This window comes from Rhinatrema bivittatum, chromosome 18 (genome assembly GCF_901001135.1).
Source record: "Rhinatrema bivittatum chromosome 18, aRhiBiv1.1, whole genome shotgun sequence".
In the NCBI taxonomy this organism is placed as follows: domain Eukaryota; kingdom Metazoa; phylum Chordata; class Amphibia; order Gymnophiona; family Rhinatrematidae; genus Rhinatrema; species Rhinatrema bivittatum.
Genome location: NC_042632.1, coordinates 60,159,686 through 60,187,635, shown reverse-complemented (window position 1 = coordinate 60,187,635; position 27,950 = coordinate 60,159,686). Strand labels below are relative to the sequence as shown.

Below are 27,950 nucleotides of genomic sequence, written 5' to 3'. Positions count from 1 at the left end.
ACTTTCATATCGGCCTCTGCGCACATTAATTGAAAGATGCTCATTAGGCAGGAAGCAGCATTGTAGTTACACGTGAAGAAAGTTGCAGCCTCTCTGTTCCCGCCCACTCCTCCTGAGTCATTCTGCATCCACACTGCCTGGATATGCATGCGTGTGTGTGTGTGAGAAACACCTCCGTTCCAGCAGATCACAGCCCTTCTGGCTGGCAGCTTTGAGGGGTTTTCCGTTCTACGGGAGCGTCTCACGCCTCCTCGTGCTGTGGCTTCTACTTTGTGGCACCGTGTTCTCAGGTAAGTCCGTGTGAGTGCAGGATCCAGAACTTTACAGCAGGTTGGACCAGGAGAGTATGGTTGCTTCTCTGTTCTTCATGAGCTCCAAGAAGTGGAATCCTTGGCAACAGCAGGTGTGTTAACTTCAGAAACAGGTATAAAAGTAGTGTGGCTGCTGTGTTAGTTCACTTGAATACACAAAAATAAAGGTTAACAAATAAAAGCAAAAAAAAAAAAAGTAGTGTTATTTATTGGAGAAATTTAATCCATGTCTTGACGAGCTTTAACAGGAGCTAATACTCCTCCTCTCAGGCCAGAACAGAATGAGCAAAAAATGTTAGCAGAAAATATAAGGGAATGCAGGAAAAGGTGCTTGGGATGCAGGGCAGAGAGATGGAGCTGAGAGGCTTGCGAGGAAAGCGCAGGAGGCGGGTTTGGCGCTTTTAGAATCAATAGGACGGGGAGCAGAGGTCTGTTCCTTCCTCCTCGGGAATATTTCACTCCCTTGCCTCGCTGCAGTCGGCAGTGTGCTGTGTGCTGATCAGAGGCTTAGAAAGCGAGTGCCTGCAGAGGGTAAGATCGCACATATTTCCTTCTGGCTGTGACTCTGCTGGGAACGTCGCTTGCTATACTGGCACACTTACCATAATGGCTTGCATTAGACTCATTGCCATAGCTGCTTCCATAATTTGCACTGCTTCAGTCTGTGTTTGCCACTCGTGCTATTTAGTATTTACCTTGCTTGCACTGCTTAAACTCTTTGCACTAATGGTTTATGCAATTTTCTTTTTATTCTGTAATCCTGCTGCTCCCCCCTTTTCCCATCCCAGCTTATTCCAGAAGATGAAATCTCAAGGGGACACAAACTGACCTTTCCCCTCCCCATTAAAATTCTCACCACTATTGCAGCGGCAGAATTCTCATCAATGCTGGTTCTGGGCTGCCAGGCGCAGACCATTAAAATCTTACCGGGAACTTTTAAAAGGAGCCCACGAGCACCCATGAACGCACGTATTGGGCATGCGAGCAAACATACGCTCAATTGTGCATCGTGCATGCAAGCACACGCGTGTCACACGTGATGAGCCTTTCTGCGCGTACTCGCAAGTGACGAGAGAGAGGAAATGTGACCCTCTTTTTATCTCCTATTCTAAGATGGGCACTTTCAACTCAGAGTGGATTTTGGGAGGGGGTGGGGCAGTGATACAAGCGTCTCAGACCCTTGAGCCCTGGGCAGCCCAATGCAAACTCCCCCCCCCCTCCCCCACCAAACCCATCCTGATTGGAGCGTGAATCTCTTACAGTAGGAGCGACATTCAGGCCGATACGGTAACGTGCGCGCAGCCATGCGCACTAACCCAGGCTGGATGTGAGATTTGGACACGTCCTTATACAATCAGGAGTTTAGCGTGGCCAAAACACGTGCCCCAAACCCCTCCCCCCCATGCAAATGCATGTTAATGAGGCTATTAGCTATTTACCCGGGATAAAGTTAAAAAAAACAAAAAAAAAGGAAAGTGCGTCCAATCCGCACATTTTACGCTTGGGAAACAGCGCCTCCCACCCGAAAAGCAGAAAATACTTTCAGTTTTACGAGCGTTTGTTTTCCCGAACCCGCTGACCGCCACTCTCCTGCGCTTCCGCTGCTAGGAGAGCGCTATTGTCCCTCGCACCTCATTTTTAGTGCGACCCCTCATTTATATACGGTATCGCACGCCCAGGGGCGGTGGCCGGGTGTGCGTTAGGGAAGTGGGTGCTGGACACCGAGCATCTCTTTTCCCACGCACCTTACTGATTGGCCTGATAAAGTGACCGATTGTCTCTCTCTCTCTCTCCCCCCGTGTTCAGGATCCCTCTGGCCCAAAATCTCCAGAGTCGCACACGGCCCACCTACGTCTCTATGGGGGGTGTTTATACATGAGCGACGCTTTTAAGATCTACCTCTTAGCTTGCAACTGAACAAGCGGTTACGTCACAGCCGCTCGCACGATGAACCCTGCTGACTTCAAACTTGTCCCTTCCCTCTTCCAAGCCTGTTTTACTTAATAGCAGAAATTGTCCCAGACTCCCCGCAGGGCACTTCATTTGGGATAATTTATTCCTCTGCACTTAATGAAGGCCCAAGATTTAAATCTTTCTTGATCGGTTCATATGTCTGTCTCTTGCCGCACACACGTGCACACAGACATAGAAATACCGTGGGCCAGATATTCACTGCTAATTTAGCCATCTAAGTTTGTATTTAGTTGGCCTCTTGGCACAGTTTGAATATCTGGCTGCGGTCAGCGGCTACAAGGTGAGGAGGTGGGACAGAGGCACAGACACTTGTCTGGCTAACTTAACGGGATGAATGCCAAGATTTAGTATTATCCGACTAACTTAGACAGCCAGATAGCATTTCAATATCAGTCCCTAAACGTACAAGGCTTCTGATAAGTTTTATAAGATCACATGTGTCATCTAGTGACCTTGAGGAAAGTGACACACCATGCAGGAAGTGCAATAACCATACAACTAGGTTTTTTCTTGTGGTTTTCTTTTCATGAATATACAGCAATAATTTGGTAAAATGTGGGTTTGGTGGAAAGGCCTGGTGATGGTGAGCTGCTTAGACAGTACATCCCTCGGCCTGGCTCAATCACCTCCCGTACAACCAGTGTGAAGTTTGTAGTCGTCCATGTTGGCAGCAATGTGAGCTCAATGATTCAGCCTCCCGCTGCAGTGCACAATTCTGTTTGTTTTAAAACTTTAAGGCTTGCAGTTCGCCACCCATAGACAGAAAAATGGGAGCAGTTTCACTCTACTGCTGTCACACTGATGACAACATTCATTTAAGAGAAGATTTCTATTTTGCCTTCCACTCTAAATTGGATCACAACAAAATGAAGAGTAAAGGCTGTACATTCAGTTCATGTAAAGAGAATGATTGTCACTATGTATACATGCATGAAGCGCTGCGCCATAACGTTACACTGCAGCCAGAGCCACACAGTATCTCCGTCCCAAAGGTGCACATTTTTAATGCAGGAAGCCACACAGGTTGTACACCTATTTTATACAAGTGCACACAGTTATTTAGTGCGTAAAATATATATCATGTGCGCATCATAAGGGGAGGGAGTGTAATTCAGCTGTTTGCACCCCGACTTCTTCTGGCTTTGTTTTTTTTCAAGAAAGAGTTTTAAGAGACTGTGCAGTCAGGAGTTGTTTTTGGGGGCAATTCCCCCTCACCTTCTCTGTCTGGTACTTATTGTCATCGGGCTGTGACGATAGAATCAGACTGGCAGCCGGGTCTGTCTGGCAGGCTGCATGAATGGTAAGAACTAGAAGATCAGGTGGAAACCCCTTCGGATACGTTCAGGTCCCATTTCTTTTACCTCCGATTCAGCAATGCAGCCCTCCTCCCTCACACACAGTATGCATTTGTAGCCACAGTCTCTCTTTCTCCTTATTATGGTTTATTTCATATGTTTTACTTCTATTATATGCTTTTAATTATGTACGTATGATTGTAACCTGCTGCAAACGAAGGAGCTTGCGGGCTATAAGTCTTTTAAAATAAATAAATGTAAGCACTCAAGTAGCTGGATCTGGCAGGCTATGCAGAGGACCTGCTCAGATGGAGTTTTGGGCAAGGACCATGCAGTATTCCTGGATATTTAGGTTATTTCAGAGCTTTGTGGTTAAGCATGCAAAAGGTTGTGGGATGGAAGAGAAGCGGGCAGCTTGTATGGTCATCTACCCAAAAGGGTGGCGTACCTAGGAGTACCTGGATATATCTCGCAGGTGGTGACAACTCCGTGCTGGCAGCTGGAATGCATCCTCAGCAGCGTGAACAGAATAACGGGGCAGACTGCATAGTCCAGTTCATCTTTTTCTGCCATTATTACTAAGTTACTATTTGTGAGTTCTCTCCATACTCTCAAGAAGTGAGAAGTTAGAACTAAACCTTTATTTAATGGGCAATCATTGCTTGTTGTATACAGAGGAAGAGCATAATGGCTGGCCATTAGATTAAAACATTTCACAGGAGCAGCATACAAGTTAGGCGTTGTACAACTATAAATTGGCAATGGAAACTCATCCTCTAATGAGATAGCAAAACATAAAAACAACTTAAGATTCAATTTAGGAGGAGAGAAGCCTTTTTTTTCTTATACGATGCTAAGAGCAAAAACGTGATGAGAAAGGAGAGAAGAGAAGCATCTCATTCAGCTCAGAAGACCTTTGAGAGGCGAGAAGGAGCAGGCTTGGGACTGGACAAGCTTGCTCTCGTAGAACCCTCATATAACACAATTTCATTTGTTAACATTTGCCTCTTTAAAACAATCATCTGAAACCTCAAACGACATAGGCTACCCAACGGGCACATATGATCTACAAACCCACAAGACCATAAGGTCAGACTGGCTCAGACCAAAAGTCTATTAAGCTCAGCATTACAGATAGGGATACCAATACCAAAAGGCAGAGAGCAATTAATCGAAGCAGTTTCATTACATTTTTGTAACAAAGAAATAGTAATGCAGTATTTTTTCTTACCAAACGGAAAAAGAGAGAACTATAAGTTGATATTTCACTTTTTCCTAAATTAGTCTGAAAGTGGATTACAAACAAAGTCATAATTAAAAATTATAGTTGCATTATAATATATACATTAAGAATGAATGTGGAGCACATATACAGATAATAGGAGATAAATGCATTTATAACATGACAGCATATCCTATTTATATATATCCATATTTATAACAAACTACATATCCTAAAAAGAATAAAACCTTTATTCCACTCACAGGACTTCAGAACAATTCTTCAAGCAATAATCTTCTCCAAACTAGATTATTGTAACTCGCTACTACTAGGTCTACCAGCTTCCCACACCAAACCTCTACAAATGGTGCAGATCACAGCTGCCAGAATCCTGACGAACTCTAGGAGAATGGACCACATCACCCCTATCCTCACTGGTTACCGATCCATTACAGAATCATATAAAAATCCATCACCACCACATACAAAGTCATTCACCAACAAGCCCGGATCAACCTACAAATCCCCTTCAAAAAACACTCATCCATCAGACCCATCAGGGAATCTTACAAAGAATCTCTTCAGGTACCTCACGCTAAAACCATGCATCATAAGTCTCTCAGCACCAGAGCATTCTCAACCGCAGGTCCACCATTATGGAACTCCATCCCAGCGGACCTGAGACAAGAACCCTGCCTTCCAACATTTAGAAAAAGGCTGAAAACTTGACTTTTTAAAAAAGCCTTTCCAATCCCTGAGTCCTTCACCAGACATCTTAACCACACTATCCAAGCTCCGACTGAGACCTACACCCCACATCTCAACCACACTTTAAAAAAATGGTTTTAAACAACAAACTTTGTCATTCGCTGCCATCACCTTCACAGTGTTAACACTATCATTTACTATTCAAATCACATTTTATCGGATTCAATCTTGTAATCTTGTAAATAATTTGCTGTAAGTTATATCCCCCTCTTCTCACCTCTAACTCCCAGTTATTTATTTCCTTGTTTTATTGTAACTGTCACTCTCCTTACAATGCTCTTGTTACAGTTTTGAGTTATCACGTTTCTTGTGCACTTTGTTAAATGTAAATCGGTTTGATGTGATCCATGTCATGAAAGCCGGTATAGTAAAAATAATAAATAAATAAAAATTTAAAAAAATGACAGCACCTAGCTCAGAAGCCATAAGAATCCATTGACTAGGATTTGCCTAGCCGTGACAGACGCTGTGGGATAAGAATCACCAAAGCTCTGGCAGTCAGCAGTAGAATGGAAAGGATTTAGGGGGAAGGCCCTGGCTCAACAGCCAGGCCTTGATTTTCTCATGGAAGGGTAACAACTTTCAAGGCATAGTGGAAGTAGTATATAGTTCCATAGCTTTGCGGCATTATTTATTTATTTTTCTGTACCGATAGTGTTATCAAACCGGTTTACATAGTAATGAAGGAATTTATTAACATAGATTTACATAGATTTAGCACAGATTTACATAGATTAAGCATAGATTTACATAGATTAAGCATAGATTTAAGCATGGATTAGGCATAGATTTACATAGATTTACCTAGTGACAAGGGATCCATTAGCATAGCTTTCTTCTTTACAATAAAAAGTTTGAGACATGAGTGACAATGGAACATGAGTAAATTTGTGACAAGGGTAGCTTTGGCGTTATCTATTATAGGAGAGGGAATGAGGCCATTATAACATAACATGTGTCCTGTAGCCTGTAACGTGGGAAATTTTGCAATATGATAAACTTGGAAGCAAGAGTGTCTTTGGCAAATTGTATTATGGTGGAAGAGTGTAGACCTTATAGTTTTGTGGCGTATGTGATAATATAATTGAGAGGAGAGCATTGTAAATATTGGTGGTGATGGTGAAAGAATTGTCGATTATAAGTGCTGTTAAAAGAGTTGGTTCATGCCGGGTTAGCCATTGTGTGTGATTTAGCGGTGAGGTGAGAGGGGAAGAGCTGTGTGTATATTTTTTGGGGGGTGGGGGGCTCGTCTTCGTGTGGTAGGTGGTGATGTGTGTGTGGTTGTAGGATATGCTTTATTGAAGAGCCAAGTTGTGAGGTTCTTTTTAAATGAGTGTGTTGTAGGGATTGGAGATGAGGCAGTAGATTGTTCCAGAGTGTTGGACCTGCGACTGTTATGGCTCGCTCTCTTGTTGAGGTTAGGTGGGCCATTTTTAGTGGAGGAGTCTTCTGCAAATTAATCTGACAGAAGCCAGAGGAGGGAAGAAAAGGAAGGCTGTTTTGGAGAATCACAGTTCCCTTTTGGAAGTGTAGGAGAACAGAAGCTGTGAGATGTACTCAGGGGCCCACTCATTTATTCATGAAAAGACAGATGTAACATTTTCCAGTCATGTGGTCATCCAGCGACCAGCAGCGTTCACCCCGAAGCAGTCTCACGGTGTCTACGCCGCACCAGCATACATCGCCATCTCAATGCTGCCAGTCCCAACCTCTTGGGCACACGCAATCATGCCTTATCTAGGCCCAGCAGCAGTAACTCACTCTCAGAACTCCTGACAATGTGGGCCCTGCCAGGCTATTTAAGCAGTGGCTCTGCAGACACCACCTCAGCATTGAGTCTCCTGCTACTGCAGTGCATGTTACTGCAGCGTTCCTGATCCTGCCTGTCCTACCTTGCCTCGTTCTCCAATCCCTCCGGCCCTGCTTTGCTTTGTCCTGGTCCCTCTCCTGCCTGCTGTCATTGACCTCTGCTAGGGACCCGGACTACTCTCTTGCCTATCGTGTGATGCAGAGTTGGATGTAGGTGGCATTTAATGTTGAAGGACTGGTTGAGATTGTGGATAGGACCATTGTAGATGTTAAAAAGGATCAAGGAAAAGCACCAGCCCATGAGGTACTCCACAGGTGAAATCTCTGGGTAAGGATGGCTTGTTGCCCCATAAGATGGACTGTGCTCTCTTGGAGAGGAAATATTTGAACCATCTGAAGACGGTGCCTAAAAAAACCAATGTTTCCTGAGACTTGTATCAGGAAATGGTGATCAGTTTCAAAGGTGACGGAAATGTCTAAGAGCTGGAAAGCTAACAGAAGACCAGATGTCCGAAGCATTTTCCTCAAGAAAAATAGTTTTGGGGTTTTTTTTTACTTTTTGTATTTTTTCATATTATGCATATCAAGAAGATCTTGACAACAGGAGACACAATCCAAGCTGCACATCAGTCCGCAAATAGGGGAAGAAAACTAAATTATCAAAAAGGAAAAAAAGTAGCCCTATCCATTACTACATCCAAAAAGCATTATGGAGTATGCAGACCGAAAATAGAGCACAAGTAACCTCGCCGAGAAGGATTAAAAAACATAATTAAGACTCTTCTGTCGTACACAGCATTTACATGGAAACTTAAATAAAAAGATAACCTCCTAATCCAGTGCCGTTTCTTTCTTCAGAAGAAAAAGATTTCTTAGTTGCTGCAGGTCTTTAACATCCTCAGGAAAAACAGCAACAGGAAGCCCTAAAAATGATCAGTCCCTAAGATGAAAAAAGGATTTTAACGCCCAGTCCTGGTCCTTATCAGACTCCTTAGCAAAACCAAGCAACAAGTGGTCCTTTCCAGGTTTTCAGAGCTAGAGCCCTCCAGAAAACCTCTCTCAACCACCTCCCAGTAACTCTGCGGCAGGAAACAGTTATTTTATGAGGCTTTTAATTGTCACGTGTAATTTCTAATTGCTTTGATTGATGCTGTTGTAGATGTGATGTAACTGTAATTCGACAAGAACAGGATAACTTGTAAGACGGTGGACTATAAGTAAATAAAGGTCCATAGAAAGGGAAGAATGCAAAAGCTCAGTTGCAGAGGAAACCTTTTTATAGCTCGGCAGGTAGCAAGCCCTTAACCAGAGAAGGAATTGCCTCATACAAACAGAACTTTCTCAATAATTCTACAGGAGAAAACAACAGACATTTGGAAAAAATAAGACATCTTAAATTACACCTTTAAACAGTTTCCAAAGTTTTAGAAAAATATTGTTAGGCCACTAAAAAGGTTATTAGCTTATATTTTTGTTTCTTAACCTTGGGAAAATCCTTTAGTGCACTGGCCCCAGTGAGAGGCTGCCTTACACACACAAAAATTCTCAAGTGGAAGATTTGGTAAAAGGTTTCCTTTATCTCTCACCAAATGCATACATGTCTGAAAACCTTTAAAAGACAGAATGTGAGGAAAAGCAGAAACATTTTGGACAAGAAAGTATGACCTCCTCTCCTAAGACAGGAGAGCTGTTCTTCCCTCTGACCATCCCACAGTTAGAGAAAGAGGAATTATATACCCCTAACCTTAGGAATCCTTTCTATCAAACATGCAGAGTGCTACAGAAAGCGCTCAAGAGACCAACCATGTCCATAGCAGGACAACTAGCCCTGAATATTCTGTCAGGAGCCTTTCAGTGTCTTTCATGGCCCATCGCAAACACAACGGGAAGGGTTCCCATTGAAAGGAGTCCTGCAATCCCTAACTGAGCACGAGATAGGTTTATATGAGGCTGAGCCCTGCTGAACGAGGACGATTTATAGTCTACACCTAGAAGGCACAGGTAGTACATGTCCCACTGTTCCATACTGTATGTGTTACACGGCACTCTCTGTTACACACTGTCTGCTCTTCTAGTAACAACAGACAACCCCTAATGACAGTCATGCAAGTACTAAGCTGAACCTGCACACTCCTCTGTGGCTGCCAGCAGCCCTTTCTTATCTTTCTCATTATCCTGAAACCTTCAGCATTTTTGTCCTCAGAGAAGTCATTCTCTGAGACTGCTCGTCTCCTTCCTTTGTATTGTTTTACACTCACACCTTGCCTGTACCATATGTTCCAGGAACAGCTGCAGCCAGTGGATCCCTAGGACCTCCAATGAAGAACCTTTAGCACAAAAGAATTGCTTTACAATAGAAGCAAGTTTACCCCTTGACTAAATCTTATTCAAAAACGCCAGCCTGCCAAGTCCCATTCTATCATCTCTTCTAGGACAGGCTGCCTGGCCACCTGCCCCCTGTCGTTGGCCCTATTTATTTTCGGAATTTTATTTGGCAGGTTGTCAGGCAGCAGACTTTGTTCTCACATGTGGACCCCAGAACCAGGGCTGGGAGGGAATGATTTCCTGGTCCCAGCATCACATGAAGTGTATCTGGTCATGGCACATGCCCAGCCAGGATTCCAGCTCGTGACCCTCCTGACCGGAAGTGCAAGGACTGGCACCTACCACTCTTCCTTCCAAGCAAAGAGAAAGAGCCAACGATTCCTGGGTACCCTGCAGGAGTTTGGAAAGATATACGCATTAAAAGGTTTTCTCACTTTGTGCCTACAGGAAGAATGGAGAGGACATTGCTCTCTTACGATCAAAAGGTATATTTTGGCAATCTGGACTGGATTGCCGTATGTCTTTTCCTGCTGTCATGTTTCTCTGCAGTGCAAAATAGAACTAAATAAGCAGATCTTGAAAGCACCTCTTATCTCGGTGCCCTCTGCTGAGTGGCTCCAGAAGTTAATAGCAGCTATTAGCAATAGGATTTCTTATGTCATATGCTTTCTGATAGGGAAAAGTTAGAAATTTTTAGCTCAGATGAGTTTTTAAGTTACAGGCACTTGGACTACTTTTCTTATTATTGGAACCTCACTTTTTGAAGGTTAGCAGCAGCAGTCTGGTTCCACCCTGGTTAAGGTGGAGCCCATCCCTTCAGAAGAGACTCCCCCTTCCCCAAAAGGTTCCCCAGTTCCTTACAAAACTGAATCCCTCTTCCTTGCACCATCGTCTCATCCACGCATTGAGACTCCGGAGCTCTGCCTGCCTCTGGTGACCTGCGCGTGGAACAGGGAGCATTTCAGAGAATGTTACCCTGGAGGTTCTGGATTTCAGCTTTCTACCTAAGAGCCTAAATTTGGCTTCCAGAACCTCCCTCCCACATTTTCCTATGTCGTTGGTGCCCACATGTACCACGACAGCCGGCTCCTCCCCAGCACTGTCTAAAATCCTATCTAGGTGACGCGTGAGGTCCGCCACCTTCGCACCATCCTACAGCCCATCCAGTCTGCTCAGCAAGCTCCCACACTTATCAGTTTCCCATTCACCGCCAAGGTCAGGGGTCTTGTTGGTTACTGTTTGAGACCAGTTTCTCTCCCCCCCTGCTGTTGAATCAGAGAGCAATGTGCAGTGTTGGAGTTGCATCAGAAATGTAGTATCAGGCTTTTGGTTAAGGGTGGTAAGCGCCACATCAAGCAAGTTAACATATTTATGACCTAGAAATGGGAATAACGAATGAAGTGACCAAATTTACTGATGACACAAAATTATTCAAGTTGTAAATCACAAGAGGATTGTGAGAAATTGCAAGAGGACAATGCAAAACTGGGAGACTGGACATGCAAATGGAAAATGAAAGTTAATGTGGACAAATGCAAAGGGATGCACATAGGGAAGAGAAACCAAATTATAGCTACAGAATGCAAGGTTCCACGTTAGGAGTCTCCACTCAGGAAAAGGATCTAGGAGTCATCATTGAAAATATGTTGAAATCTTCTGCTCAGTGTGCAGCAGCAGCAGCCAAGAAAGTAAATAGAATGCTGGGGATTATAAGGTAAGGAAAGGAGAATAAAACAGAATATCACACTGCCTCTGTATCGCTCCATGGTGCGACCTCATCTTGAGTATTGTGTACAGTTCTGGTCACCGAATCTCAAAAAAGATATAGCAGAATTAGAAAAGGTGCAGAGGAGGGCGACCAAAACAATAAAGTGGATGGAACAATTCCCCTATGAAGAAAGACTAAAGAGGTTAGGACTCTTCAGCTTGGAGACGAGACAGCTGAGGGGAGATTTGATAGAGGTCTATAAAATCATGAGTGGAATGGAACGAGTAAATGTTAATCAAAGAGTACAAAGACCAGGGCACACACAATGAAGTTACTAGGTGAGCTGCCAAGTGGTCAGGACTAGCCAGAGAACAGACTCCAGGCTGGTCCCTGAAAAAATCTTTATAGCTTCTTTATTGGTGAACAATAATAAACAACAAAACAACTTAACTGGTTTGTGCAGTTCAGCAAAATAATTGTAACTTAGTTTGTTTTCTGAAGCTTCTGTCCCTCTCTCTGGGCCACCCTCCTCCCTCAGACCCTGGTCCTTATCCCCGGCTTACAGTGATCCACCCTAGCCCAGAATCCCTTGTTGGGTTGGGACTCAAGGAGAACCGGTACAGATAGCTATAGTTGGTCCTTTCAGGTGTTCTGAGGGAGTTTCTTATAAATTCTCTTACACTAGATAATACATTTAAAACAAATAGGAGAAAATATTTTTTTTAATCAACGCATAGTTAAGCACTGGAATTCATTGCCAGAGTATGTGGTAAAATCTGTTAGTGTAGCTGGGTTTAAAAAAAGCTTGGACAAGTTCCTGGAAAACAAATCCATAAACCATTATTAAGGTAGATTTGGGGATGTGCAAACTTATTCCTGGAATAAGCAGCATGGAATCTATTGAGATTTAGGGACCCTGTCAAGTACTTGTGACCTGGATTGGCCACTGTTGGAAACAGGATGCTGGGCTCAATGGACCTTTGGTCTGACTTAATATGGGAAATCTTATGTTTATATTAAAAAATGAGTGCAATGGAATGAGAAAATGTTAATCAGTTGTTTACTTTTTCAAAAAGTACAAAGACCAGGGCACACACATTAAAGTTACTAGGTGAGCTGCCAAGAACAGACTGCAGGCTGGTCCCTGCAAAAATCTTTATATTTAAAAACCTACTGAATGGGTGCGTAACCCATGATACCCAGAAACAAACTCAAAGATTTCCTAAAGCTTTTCTCCCATTCTATGTCTAAGGGAAAATGCATAGGATTGTTGGCCCTCAGAGAGCAGGGAAATAAATGCAGTACCTGAATGCAACTCGTCTTGAGGCACCAATTGAAAAAGTGTGCACAGTACACTAAGTATTAAAAAAGAAAAAAGAAAAAACCTTTTCCCAGATATTCAGCAGCACTTAGCTGGCTAAAAGTGTGGCTGAATATACCTAGATAACTTAATCCAGATAACTTTAGGACAACTATTCAAACAGAATTAATGGGGTAACTCAATGTCAACACTGTCCAGACAAGGTAACTCGGTGCCCCGGGAATGCCACCAGTACCACAGTTAAATCTTGTGCAAGCAACAATCTAGTCAGACAAAAATCAACTGGGGAGCAGGGAGAAATATCCAAATATCTAGGTTTGTCTGGCTAACCCCAAAAGTTATCTGGAAAAGCTCTTTGAACATGGACCTCAGTGCTGGAAATGTTACATTGTGAAAGTCATCGCTAGCAGTGGAGCTGGTAAAAGAGATCCTGTTTCTTTACTTATCATCGATTTCAAAATGACAAGGAAGTTTTACATTGCAGTTTTCTCCTGGTTATAATTTAGAGAGACACAGAAATAGCCTGGGAATTCTGCAGAGCAGGAAGGGTCAGAAATGAATTAGGGTTTATTTATTTACAGCTTGGTCTGAATGTAACGGCAAGCTTTAACCAGTTAAAATACTGTTTTTAACAAAACATCACCTGCTTTTTAATGTGTTCCAAATTTTGGAAAGAGAAAATACTATGTCCTTCTCCAAAATAGGGAAGTAAATATTAGGGGGTATTGATGGGGTAAATGTCACATCAGGACATTGCAGAGAAGAAATGTTCCTAGATGAAATAAATGACTGCTTCATGGAGCAGCTGGTACCAGAACCAACAAGAGAGCAAACTATTTTAGACCTTGTCCTTAGTGGAACACAGGATTTGGTGGCAGAGATAACAGTGTTGGAGCCACTTGGCAATAGTGATCAGAATGGCTATTAATCAAGTTTACTTAGGGAATAGCCACTGCTATTAATTGCATCAGTAGCATGGGATCTTCTTAGTGTTTGGGTAATTGCCAGGTACTTGTGGCCTGGTTTTGGCCTCTGTTGGAAACAAGATGCTGGGCTTGATGGACCCTTGGTCTAACCCAGCATGGCATGTTCTTAAATTTGGCTTAACTGTTGGGAGTGCAAAAAAGAAATCTACTAACTTTCAAAAAGGTGACTATGATAATTGAGGAAAATGGTTAGGAAAAAACTGAAAGGATCAACTGCAAAGGTTAAGAGTTTAGCTCAGGCATGGAAGTTGTTTAAAAATACCATCTTGGAAGCCCAGAACAGATGTATTCCACACGTTAGAAAAGCTGGAAGAAAAGCTAAACGATGTTGGCATGGTTAAAATGTGAGGTGAAAGAGGCTATAATATCTAAAAGAACATCTTTTACAAAATGGAAAAGGGGAAACAGCATAAACACTGGCAAGTTAGATGCAAAACATTGATAAAGAAGGCAAAGAAAGAATTTGAAAAGAAACTTGCTGTGGAAGCAAAAACTCAAAAACATTTTCAGGTACATTTGAGGTAAAAAGCCTGCAAGGAAGTCAGTTGGACCCAGAAGATCAAGGGGTAAAAGGGGCATTTAGGGATGACAAAGCCATAGCAGAAACACTAAATTAATTATTTGCTTTGTTCTTCATTGAGGAAGATGTGAGAGAGATACCCTTGCCAGAAATTATACTCAAAGGTGATGATTCAGAAGAAGCAAAACAAATCAAAGAGTAGCAACTCACCTGGGCCAAATGGTAAACATCCCAGAGTGCCAAAAGAACTGAGACATGAAATTGTGGACCTGCTATTACAAACTTGTAAACAAATCAATAGCTTGATCGATGGTACCCGAAGACTGAAGGGTTGCCAATGTAATGCCATTTTTTTTTTAATGGATAAAGGGGTGATCCAGGAAAGTAATAACCAGTGAGTCTGATGTGTGTGTCAGGCAAAATAGTAGAAGCTATCAAAGAACAAAAAATTGTTGAACATATAAATAAGCATAGTTTAATGGGACAAAACCAACATGGAATTAATCAAGGGAAGTCTTGCCTCACAAATATGCCACATTTTTTTGAGGGTGTAAATAAACATGTGGATAAAGGTGAGCCAGGTGATATAGTGTATCTGGATTTCCAGAAAGCATCTGACAAAGTCCCTCATGAGAGATTTCTTAGGAAATTAAAAAGTCATGGGATAGGAGGCAGTGTCCTATTTCGATTGCCAACTGGTTAAAAAATAGAAAACAATGGGTCTACATGGTAAATTTTCCCAGTGGAAAAAGGTGAATAGTAGAGTGCCCCAGGGATCTGCTCTTCACAAGTGCTTTTTAATATATTTATAAACAACCTGGAAATGGGAACAGCAAGTGAGGTCATCAAATTTGCCGATGACACAAAATTATTCAAAGTTGTTAAATTGCAAGAGGATTGTGAGAAATTGCAAGAGGACATTGCAAAACTGAGAGACTGGGCATGCAAATGAAACTTAATGTGGACAAATGCAAAGTGATGCACTTAGGGAAGAGTAACCCAAATTATAACTACAAAATGAAAGGTTTCACATTAGGAGTCACCACTCAGGAAAAGGATCTAGGAGTCATCATTGAAAATACATTGAAATCTTCTGCTCAGTGTGCAGCAGCCAAGAAAGTAAATAGAATGCTAGGGATTATTAGGAAAGGGATGGAGAATAAAACAGAATATCACACTGCCTCTGTATCCTCCATGGTGCGACCTCATCCTGATCACATCTCAAAAAAAAAAAAAAATGATATAGCAGAATTAGAAAAGGTACAGAGAATGTTGACCAAAATGATAAAGGGCATGGAACAATTCCCCTATGAGGAAAGGCTAAAGAGGTTAGGACTCTTCAGCTTGGAGAAGAGATGGCTAAGGGGAGATAAGATAGAGGTCTATAAAATAATGAGTGGAATGGAACGAGTAAACATTAATCAGTTTATTCTTTCGTAAAGTACAAAGACCAGGGGACACACAATTAAGTACTAGGTAATACATTTAAAACTAATAAGAGAAAATATTTTTTTTACTTAACACATAATTAAGTTCTAAAATTCATTGCCAGAGGATATGGTGAAAAATAATATTAGTGTAGCTCTGTTTAAAAAAGGTTTGTACAAGTTTCTAGAGGAAAACCATTAATCATTATTAAGGTAGAGTTGCAGATACCTACTTCTTATCCCTGGCATAAGCAGCTTGGAATCTATGTATACCTTAGGTTTCTGCCAGGTACTTGTAACCTGGCTTGGTCACTGTTGGATACAGGATACTGGTCTTGATGGACCTTTGGTCTGACCCAGTATGGCAAGTCTTACGTTCATATTCAGCTGCTATGCAGCTCGGCAAATTAGCTGGATAAACTTATCAGCTAACTTATCCTATACAGTCAATGGCAAATATATTCAGCTGTCCTAAAGTTAGGACAGGTCTATGGGATGTCTAGACTTATCTGGATAACTTATCTAGGTAACTCAACTTCTCCCAATTATGCTGCTAAAACTCCGTTATTTATCTGGCCAAATTTTAACTGGATAAAAAGATATCCGGCTGGAACTTAGCTGGATAAGGGTCCAAATATTCATTTAGCTGGATAACTTCTGTTATCCAGCTGATTGCTTTTGAATATTGACCTCTACGTTTATGAAAATAGCAGTGATATGTATACTCCCTCACTAAAATAATTACAACTCCTGATACACGACAGGATTCTGTATATATAAATAAATGAAATTAGTGGATATGTAGTATCTTAGAGAGATGCACACAAATAATAACTCTATACTTAAAGCAGGCTTCTTCAAACTTAACGTACTCAAAAAACTCAGACCCCTCCTACACACTCAAGATTTCCGTACTGTGATCCAGGCCACCATTTCATCCAAATTTGACTACTGTAATGCTCTCCTCCTAGGGCTCCCACACTCCACTATCAAACCACTACAAATGTTGCAAAATGCCACAGCAAGACTCATTGCAAATGCCCGTAAACATGAACACATTACTCCCATTCTCAGAGACCTTCACTGGCTCCCCATACCCTCCCGTATACACTACAAAACCCTAACCATAATACATAAAACCATTCACACCCACAACTCCAAATGGTTAGACCTTCCCTTCACTGCTCCCCAGTCCACTCGGCCAACTAGAACTACCAACAAAGGCACCCTCCTGGTGCCCTCGCTTAAAATAGCCCATCTCTCCTCCGCACACGACCGTGCCCTCTCGATCGCAGGTCCCTCTCTCTGGAATACCCTGCCGCCCAACCTACGCCTGGAACCATGTGCGATCAAATTCAAAAAGAAATTTAAAAAACTTTATTTAAACAAGCTTACCCAGAATAGACGGCCCACAACTATGTCAAATTATGCATCACCACCTGGTGCTTCAGCGTTCCTCATATTGAGGACCCAGTTGTCTTGTTAACCTTTTTGTTATTCTTTTCTTCCTAGCTGCCTCTTATTACCCCTTCTCCCAGTTTGCCTTTCCCTGTTACAATGTAATTTCCAAACTTGATTAGTTCTATGTAAACCGGCATGATGTCCGCAACTAATACCGGTATATAAAAATGTTTAAATAAATAAATAAAATAATAAACAAGAGGGGATTACAGACTCTGTGAGGAACATTTTCCTGCTCCACAGTGTTAGTATTTTTTAGTATAAAACCAGTGAATCAGGAAACGCTGGGAATGCAATTCCCATCTGAAGTACTAAGCCCATGTTTTACTAATACTAACAAACATAATTCCTCAGGGACACAGCCATTATTTTAGTTTGTCTGCAATAGGGACACTGTTTACAGAATAAGAGTGCTTTTGATTATCTGAGTGAAGGAACTTTGCTCCACCTCACTAGAGCGGGGGAGAAGGTGTCATGCGTTTATTACCATGACCTGCTAAGATGCCAAGTCATATTTTCCCACAGGCAAAAGAGAAACCTTGAGGAGCCACAGACAGCACTATCACCCTCTGCAATCAGCTTGCTTTCTCTAGCCTCCACGTTACTTATTCCTTTTAGGTGTTATAATATGTTATTAGGCATTATTTATACTTTTCTGCCTGCAAATCAATTCTAGTTTCAAAATCAATAAGTCAATGTAAAATTGCTCTCTCCACATACAAGTGAGCCTCCATCACTCACTTCAGGTGTAAGTGCAGCACTGAATAGTGGAGGTGAAATACAATTGCAGTACGCTACGCTACGTATCAAGCAGTATTGTCTGCAGGAGAATTAAAGTGTAAGTTAGCGCAGAGTAACGACAATACATTCTGTACTGAACAGAGCAATTACACTCTATAAAATACCAAAGTATGTAATTGCTCTCTAATTCCAATACATTAATAATTATTGGTGTCTATGCAATAGGATTAGGGCACATCATTTAACTAATAAAATAACTTCAGTGTAATTAGTAGAGCACGGTGTAGTTGATATTCCAGCACTGGGTGGTGGTAAAACCGTTTGGACAATAGGCATATCAGTCTCTTGTTTTGCTGGGCAGAGAGATACTCTTGTATAATTCCCATCTGGTTTAACAGTGTCTATATATTTTTTTAAGTGCTTTCTTCGCAGTCTTGGCTAATGCAGTGATCTGAACCTTGCATAGCGTACATTCTGCTTCACAATGGATGACGACATCTTGCCGGATATGCCAGGAATGTACCCACAAGCTCAGCATTCCACATATGCCTTTTAGATGGTAGTGCTAGATATGGATGCAGCGGGCACATCATTATGCTATGCTAAATTACAGGAGGCAAGAGTGAACAATAAACCACGCCTGGTGCTGGCCTTCGCCATTCATTCAAGGAATCCTTTTACCCTTGCGATGGATGTTGTACAAGTGGACTAACAACATTTCCTATATTTGTTTTATTCCATAACTAGCTACAGGGTTCAGATTAGAGACTTTATGCAAATCCAATATCTGACTTCAAAATATAGCTATACCTAGATTATAGCTGCCAGGACCATCCAAAGCAGAGTGGCATGGCAGTGCCCCTTGGAAGCTGCGCTGCTTCATGGTCCTAAAGCAAGCAGAGGTGACCCCTTCCTGCATGTTTCACACCTTCAAAACTGTGTGCCCTGGCTGGTTGCTTGTGTCTAAATCCAGGCCTGATTGCTCTCTAAGACTTGGGCAGCTATGAGGCCTAATAAAGCTGGCAAAACCTGATCCTTTCTGCTTCTCCCAGGGTTGCTCTCTCTCTCTCTCTCTGCTGAAAGTGGGTCTTATCTTCATACTAATATACTCTTTTTGGTGACAAGTGCGATTATGGGACACATTTGGAAGGACACTTATCAGGAAATTTTACTAAATGTTTTTTCCTTATTCTCTGGTTCTATTGCTGGTGTTCATCATGGATCAAGTTGGTCTTGGCTGTTGATCTGGAGATTCTGGTCAGAGTCTAGCTGAGACATTTTTATACAGCTTGCAGTTTTGTTATGTGCTTTAATCACAAATTGTTTTCATATGCACTGCCCCAGGGATAAGCTTTATTCTTAACAGTCACCTTGTGGAAAGGTCACACTGGACTTTCTCATATCATTACTCTAAAATAATCAGAATCAAATTCCTGGCATCCCAGATCCCACTCATCTTAATGAGATTCATCAGAAACTGCTTGTGTTAATGTATGTGACTGCCCATGACAAGGATTGTCCTAGATTTGTGCCTATGACTGCCCATGGAGGAGTTTGTCACCATCGGTGACAGTTGCCTATGATTGCATCCATGACTGCCCAGGGCCTATTGCCAAGGTTGCCAGTGCTCTGTCTACAACGGCCACCATCTTAGTTTATTCATTTCCCTGGCTTCTGATAGGGCTCTAGCCAAGTCTGTGATTGTCCACGATCATCTCTCCCACGGCTCTATTTATGGCTATACCTTGCTTTGATAGAGCTCCGCGTGTACTATTTGATACATATCGGTAAACCAGTTTGTGGGTTGGGAAAAGAATTTGCTACTAGATGGATAATGATAGTAAGGCGTAAATCTTTGGGAAAATAGAAATACATTGTTGTATGAATATGAAATCCAGTAACACAAGACTGCTTACAAACACTAATTACCAGAGTGACAGGACAAGAGAAATCACTGAGATCATTAAGAGCCCAGAAGGGTAATAGTTCTGATCAACTATACTCAAGACTGCTGGCAAACTAGGGAAAAGTAAAAACATAGATTAACACCGTCAATGCACATACTGTGTTTTAGTGTTGTTTATGGAGTGTGCATGTGTGTGTGTGTGTATATATATACATACACACACATTATATATATATATATATATATATATATATATATATATATATATATATATATATATATATATATATATATATATATACACACACACACACACACACACACATATTATATAGGTAAAATTAAAGTGCCTATGTCACAATCATACAGCGAATAGCATGAAGGGATGAAATATTCATCAAAAGAATGCTCTTATTGCCAAAAAATGGAAATAACTTCTTCAAAAACAGCTTCCTATGCAGGTGAATTTTCAACAGCCATTTACGCATGTAAAGTGCACTTACCTGAGCAAATCCTATGAACAATTCAATGGCATATTGTAGCAATTTTCAAAAGCCTGCTTACTCGAGTACAGTACATTTACTCAGGTAAAACCCAGTTCTATGTATGTAAATCCTTTTTAAAATTGGGTCCATGGTGTTTATTTGCTATTTGTCACAGAATCAAAAGCAAGAGTAGAAAACGAAAAACAAAAAAGTGGAGAAAAGGCCAGTTTATAACTTACTATTGTTAGTAGCAAGTCAGCTTGTAAGACCGTCACACCATATGCCAACAGGCTTCAAGCAATCATGATCAAATCTGGCATTAAAAAACCCCAATTTGAAAATATGTATTTTTTAAAAGTAATTCCTAGCGTTGAGTGCCTAGTGGTATGAAAAAATGTTTTAATAGTCTCCCCCTGAGGAAGCCATTCACAGATGGCAAAACGAAGGCCTTCAGTTGGATTTATTCAATGTTTGATTCACACTGAGCCATAACATCATATATGGAGTTATAATAGCTGCATTAAGTGTAGTATTTAAGTGGTGCTTTTCAGACAAGATTGACTTGTGATGAAGCAAGACTATGTGGAATATTTTTAGATTATTGAAAAAAACTATTAAAAACACCATAGGAAGCCATTTTTTAAGAAATTGATTTTATATATATTAATATATATATATATATATATATATATACACACACACACACATATATATACACATATATACATATATATACAGAGACAGCAAGAGAAATTACATCCTAAAAGAAGGAGAAAAGATCACTAATGTTCTATGTTCATCATTAAAAATAATATCTTTATTAACAGAATCTCAAAAAGTTGAATAAATGAGCAAGTGTAAGTTTCCATCACTGGCTTTACACAAATACAGCTTTACATACAACCCCAATACATTACTTGCGAGATATGACATTATATAACTAATTATGAGCCGGTGTGATACATTTTCCTGGGTATGATGTACAATCCCCAACAAGGCCCTTGTTTCGCTAATGATGCCTTCCTCGGGGGGGGGGGGGGGGGGGGGGGGGGGGGAAGACCCTACTGCAAAAACACCATGGGATGTGATCCTTATCAAAGGCTCTTCCCGACTGATGCGAGCGGAGAAGCCAACTCATCATAAACAATAACCAGCAATCGAAATAAGTTTAATCCAAATGTTGAATTAGATCACCCAATCAAAGTTTAACTGGTTCACAGTGTGGCTGCTGCCTTTCTATTGTGAAATAACCCAAACTGGTCTCCTGCCATTTTAATGGTGGAACATCCTTCTATGGAGCCATAGTTAAGAATGCTACATTATAACGACATTACAACCTATGCACCTCTGAATGGGATGAATGCTACATTATAACGACATTACAACCTATGCGCCTCTGAATGGGATGAATGCTACATTATAACGACGTTACAACCTATGCACCTCTGAATGGGATGAATGCTACACCAATACGAAAAATATTATTTTCTGAACATTTACGCCTGTGCCTTCCTCCCACTGCAAACCTCACATGCAGGAAATTTTGTTTGTGGGATAAGGATCATATTCCATGGCGTTTTTGTGGAAAGGCTTCCCCCAGAGGAAGCAGTCATTGGCAAAGCAAGGGCCTTGTCGGGGATTGTACATCATTCCCAGGAAATGTATCACACCCACTCATAACTATTTATACACTGGGTATTTTAACATTTCCTTAAAGCTTGCAAAATGCTTTTTAAGGTACCTGGCAATCTCTCCAGCGAGTATGTCATATTGAATCAGAAGATGTGTGCTTATAACCATTGTATATACCTGTTGCATTGACGAAGACTACAACACGGTTCTTTTCATGAAATATATGTGATGCTCTAAAGGTTGTATATAAAGCTGTATTTGTCTATAGCCAGTGATTGCAACTTAGTTGCTCATTTATTTTACTTTTTGATATTTTATTAATAAAGATATAATTTATAATGAACATAGAACATCAGTGATCTTCTCCTTCTTTTAGGACTTATTTCTTCTGTTCCTAGTTGAGCATTTTACATAGTAAACATATTGCCTAATAGTTAGCAATTTTATATATATTTATGTATTTATTTCCTGACATTTTATTACTTGTGCTAAATTGTAGCTCACTTTATTGCAATTTTTAGTTAAAGTGTAAAGCTGCAGAAAATTCTGTAACCCATTACCATATAAATTACATCTACAGCTGTTTGTCAGGAATAATTTTCTGTCCCATTGACATGTGTTACTGTCACTGCACTGCCCACTCTGTTTATCACCCCTACAAAGGAGGTGGCGCATATAGGAGTCCTACCCTGGGGATGGGCTGTGCTTCAATCCCCTCCCCTAATCAGCCATCAGAAAGGAAATATAATGTTCATTAATGCATTACCACAACTATCCTAACCCTACACAGCAACCTGTGAGGTCAGTGGTGGGACTGAAAGAAATGCCTTCTCCTAAGTGAATTCCACCCTCAGTCCTTCATATTACATTAAGATGGGCTCTCATAACATCCAACTCCCATTTTTACAATGCTGTTGACTTCGTTTCTTGGATTTCATTAAAATCTGGTGACAAACTGCAGACAAAATACATTTGTTGACAAACAATGTTTGAGTAGTTTCATCAAACATCCTTGCCAATGCAAGCAGACAAATCCTAAAGTACTTTAACAGCATAATGGATGGTTTTTTCTATGGGATTTAAGAACATAAGAAAATGCCATACTGGGTCAGACCAAGGGTCCATCAAGCCCAGCATCCTGTTTCCAACAGTGGCCAATCCAGGCCATAAGAACCTGGCAAGTACCCAAAAACTAAGTCTATTCCATGTAACCATTGCTAATGGCAGTGGCTATTCTCTAAGTGAACTTAATAGCAGGTAATGGACTTCTCCTCCAAGAACTTATCCAATCCTTTTTTAAACCCAGCTACACTAACTGCACTAACCACATCCTCTGGCAACAAATTCCAGAGTTTAATTGTGCGTTGAGTAAAAAAGAACTTTCTCCGATTAGTTTTAAATGTGCCCCATGCTAACTTCATGGAGTGGCATATCATCTTAGTGTGTCAGATCGCAGGTCACACTGGATTTATAGTGGAACTCTGCATACAACCAAATCCTACTAAGAATTCTAAGAAGCCCCATAGAGAGGGTAATTATGTAACGTTGCAGATAACTTGTGTGGCAAACGTGCATAAACCACACCAACTTTCAAAGGGAAGGTACGCACACACATTCGCTTTGAAAACTATCCCACAGAAAGTACAGAAATAAGTTACACCTATGATCCAGCGTGCATACATTTCCCAGGAAAACATATGCACACACCTTTTAAAATCAAAACACCCCAATCCTTCCCTAGAAATGCCTCCCAATAAACTGACATGTGAACATGACCTACACATGCAAGTTCACCCTGCACATTGGGCAGGCAATTTTATAAAACTCCATTTTTGTGTGTAAAACACTCTTCTGTGCACAAATGCATGTGAAAATTACCTGCAAAAAAGCAAGGTATATCCAACCTCAAATCTCACTGCATCTTCCATTACAAATGCATCCTCCAATTTTGTGCCCAATCCAAACACAATGCATCTTTCAATCCCTTTTAAAAAGAGGCAGATGAGATTGTCTGAAAGTGATGTAACATTGGGGAGCTGAGTGGAAGTGTGAATAATGTATTGCACAAAGTGATAGCAATTTCTTATTGTTCCGTACAGTGCAACCAAGATTTACAGTACTCACACCCCAAGTGTCTGCAAACTTTCCCAAGCCTTGGAGTCACCCCCATTTTTCAGCTTCAGACGAACGAGTGACATCCAGGAGACAGGCTAAGGAGCAGTATAACAACATCTTTCTTCATGGAAAGGGTGGTGGGCATATGGAATGGCCACCTTGTACAGCGGTGGAGACAAAAACAGTAATAAGGGTAAAGAAAGTGCAGAAGGTGCAAAGAACTGAGGGGAAATCGTAAAGATTAACTGGGGACTACAGCATTGCACCAAGAATGAAATTGGGCAGACTTAGATTTAATCTACAGCAAACCTCAGAAGGATTGTAATCTGTGGCAAGGAGAGAGGGCCAGGATTATACCCACTCGGGAACTAGAGCACAAGAAACCCCTGGCAGCATTCACCACATCCTGCCTAATAATTACACCATGTTCCAGACAAAAATGATTAAGGAACTCAGTCCCAGTCGTGAAAAGCTTCTAAATCAGCAAATTATTTACTCTGCTTATCGGCTTTCTTTCCACACACTGTTCTTTTCCAACACTTTTTGCATATACTAACGAGATTATCTGAGCAGTAAATTAGAAGGACTCAAAAGCCTCACTTGGGATGGATTTGGTGATGCAGAAAATCGTGTTTCTATTCTTTTCTCCTCAGCTCCCCTCACCTTCTTGTGTTCCCCCCATCGCTGCCACCTAACATTCCGCTTCACCCCTTCCCACATCTCCCTCTATGCTCAGTGCCTCAGGCTCCAACTTGCTAAGAATAACTTCACTTCTCTTGTCATAACTCTCAGGTTAGTTCCCATTTCTATTTAATATTCTCATACTTTATTTTTTTATTCATATTTCTAAACTGCCTCTCCCAAAAAGGTTACAGAGCAACATGCAATAAATTGAACAAATACAAATAGAATAAAACAAAAATATTAAAATATCAGTTAAAATAAATGTTAACATAAAAATATTAATATAAAAAAGATTTAACATACAAAATCAAAGTCAGAAATGACAAAATCCAGAATCAAAAAAATACAGTGTACTTGAAAATTACCAAAAGCAGCTCCAAATAATCAAACTTTGCATAACTTTTGAAAGGTCAGAACATCTTTACTTTAAGTTCCTTTGGGACAGCTTTCCAACATTCTGCTGCTAAACAAGAGAAGCATTTCCTAGAAGTATCTTCCAAAGTAACTTTGTCTGGAATTTTTAAGAGAGAAAACTGGGAGGGGCATAAAGTGTGCCCTGCTTCATAAAGCTGTAACCAGGACACAGTGTATTAAGGAACAAGATTAGTCAATTCCTTAAAAACTTAAGAGCATAATTTTGAATTCAGTGCTTTGGTTAATTGGTAACCAGTATTAGTAGGAGAAATAGGACCATAAGCCCAAAGCTCTGAAATCTTATGTTCAATAGCACTCTGTACTAATTGCAATCTATTAAGTCGACATTTTGGCAGATCCTTATATTGTATAAGAAATTATAGTAGTCCAAACGTGATGTTATTGATGCATGTACTACTATAATTATTAAATCATTCCTCTCAAAAAATAGATGCAGATTTTGAATTTTGAATAGCTGGAAAAATCAAGTCTTCACTAACCTACCAATTTGGGCACGGATTGTCATATGAGAATCAAGAACCATGTTGAGAAATGCTATCTTTGGATATATTGGTAATGACTATTTTGTAAGTATACTAGAAGGCAAGAGGCTGTCAATGATGGTCTGCATAATCTCATTGTAATGGTTTCAGCATAACTTGTTTTTAGACAACCAGGTCTCCACTTCTCTCAGAAATGGCATTACGTTTCTCGAGTCTTTGTTGACGATTATATCCTAAACTACAATAAATTGGAATGACATCAACATTCACTGTATATTTATGCTCCATACTGCCAATGTTCCTTGAAGACCCAATATGAAGCCTTGTGCTACTCAATAGTTTAAAATCCAGGCCTGCGATAGTTCATCTTCCAACTGCACCCACTGTAATCTATCCTACAAAAAGTAGCAAATTAACATAAAGCTCTGACTTTCACACTATGTATCTGTAATCTTGAAGACATGATGCCATGATCTGTGGTATCAAAGGCTACTGAAGGTCATGAGAAGTTAAAACAGAATCCATTCCATTGTCTAAATCTCTATGGACATCATCCACTAAAGCTAAGAAGCCATCTCAGTATAGAACCCAAAAGCCCAAATGACCTGGGACCAGAAGTCCGACCTTCCAAATATTGTGCTTATCTGTCATTACTTGAAGAAGTAGGATCCAGATTACATTTTATTTTAAGAACTGCATAGATAACTGTTTCTTTCAGTTTCACTGGAAAAGTTCCTTTTAACAGGAAAGTATTTACAATAGACAAAAGAGGAGCTAGAAAGCTCTCTTTGGCGTCTTTAAATTAGATCAGCTGAAAGTAGATCTAAAGGCAGCTAAGGCCCTCTCCCTTCTGTGATAAATCATCAAAAGAGGGTGTAAGACAATCTTCCATTGACGATACCTTTGCATGACATAGAATCCCCAACGGAAAAAAAATCATCAATCTTGATATAAATTTCTTTAGGTTCCTGCCTGCTTAATTAAAATTGCAGGTAATAAGTACATTTGGTGCAATATTTTCTAGAACTTCTCTACAAAAAAAAAGAAAATCATCAAAATCACCAGTTGACCAGGCTTCCATATTATTCCTCATAGTCACTGTCTGTCGAACCTTTATGTTTGCAGGTTCCCCACTATGTGGGAAAGCTCATGTTTGTCAGAAAATAATTTCATCTTCACCTTTCCATTGTGTTTTAAGAAACTTTTTATAATCTTCTCTATCTTGGGATCTATCCGATTTCCTCCATATTCTTTCTAGTTTGTGATTTTGATGTTTTAATATTCTTCAGGGCCTTGGTAAGCCAGGGTGTGCTTTTGCAAGCTGCTGGCTAATTTTCTCAGTAGCAATGTTATCCGCAGCCTCACTGAGAGTGGAATCCCACTTTCCTATCCGTTCCACTGCAGCATCGAGCTGACGTAAAGTTTCTACATCCATAGCCTCTAATAATCTCACTGCTGTCAAATCTAACTAAAATCATTACAGCATAGCAGGTGGCAGAAACTATAAGCATGAGGACTTAATTCAAATTGATTTAGTTTTAAAAAGCACTGGAAAGTTTCCAAGAAAGTCACTGCTGGAAGCCAATCTTACAGCAGAGAAAGGTGCCTTTAAATAAAGCGATGGGAGCCTTCCAGCTGAAGGCCTAGGAGCCGAGCTGCTCTTGAGAGGTAAGGAATGTGTCTGCGTTGAATGTGCAGCCTAGGTACTGTATATGCCCATATAAAGGCAAACAGGGCTATAGGGCCAGTGTAACTTGCCTGCTGTGATGGCCTCCTTTCTGTGGGAGAAATTCCTGCCCAGAGACTGTTAGGAGGTTCAAACTCTCTTATTTTGTGTCCTTACACGACACTAGAAAGTTTATTGATCTCTTTCCAGGATGGGGGGACATAGTGAATAGCTTGCAGAGTTGCATGGTACATAAACACTTGACTGCACACATATTGCAGATTAAAAAAAAACAAAAACTGGTGCCTCTCCCAGAGCCATTTTCTGACTGCAGCTGATGGGGCGGTTCCTACCCCTTTCTTTAGAGAAGCCCAGGAGGGCTGGGCAGCAGAGCATCTTGGGTTTTTTTCTCTCATTTTGCTTTTTTTTTTGTCTTTATTTAATGTTTATTTCTGTTCGATAAACCAAACATTAAATAAAACACAAACTGGAATAAAACCCCCAAAATAAAAAACACAAACTGAAATGAAAACGTTTCCCTTGTACATCCCTGGAAACGCCTCTCTTTAACTCGGCGCTTTTGGCTCTTCTGAGGAGCACAACTTTTTGTCAGGTCAAATACCCAGGTAAATACCTTTTAAAATTGCCCTCAAAAGATCCAGAAAGGAATGAGGTAT

The 27,950-nt window shown here is 40.7% G+C and overlaps 1 protein-coding gene across 5 annotated transcripts in view; it reads left to right on the top strand.

The window, feature by feature from the left end:
* Positions 1-215: 215 nt before the first annotated feature.
* Positions 216-27,950, top strand: part of HRH2 (histamine receptor H2) — a 66,358-nt gene continuing 38,623 nt past the window's right edge. For 4 of the 5 annotated variants that reach the window (XR_003853450.1, XM_029583890.1, XM_029583886.1 and 1 more), the window contains exons 1-2: positions 216-290; positions 25,556-25,691. The gene's annotated coding sequence lies outside the window, so the exon portion shown is untranslated. The remainder of the gene's footprint in view (positions 291-25,555; positions 25,692-27,950) is intronic. The other variant, XM_029583888.1, reaches the window with a different exon arrangement.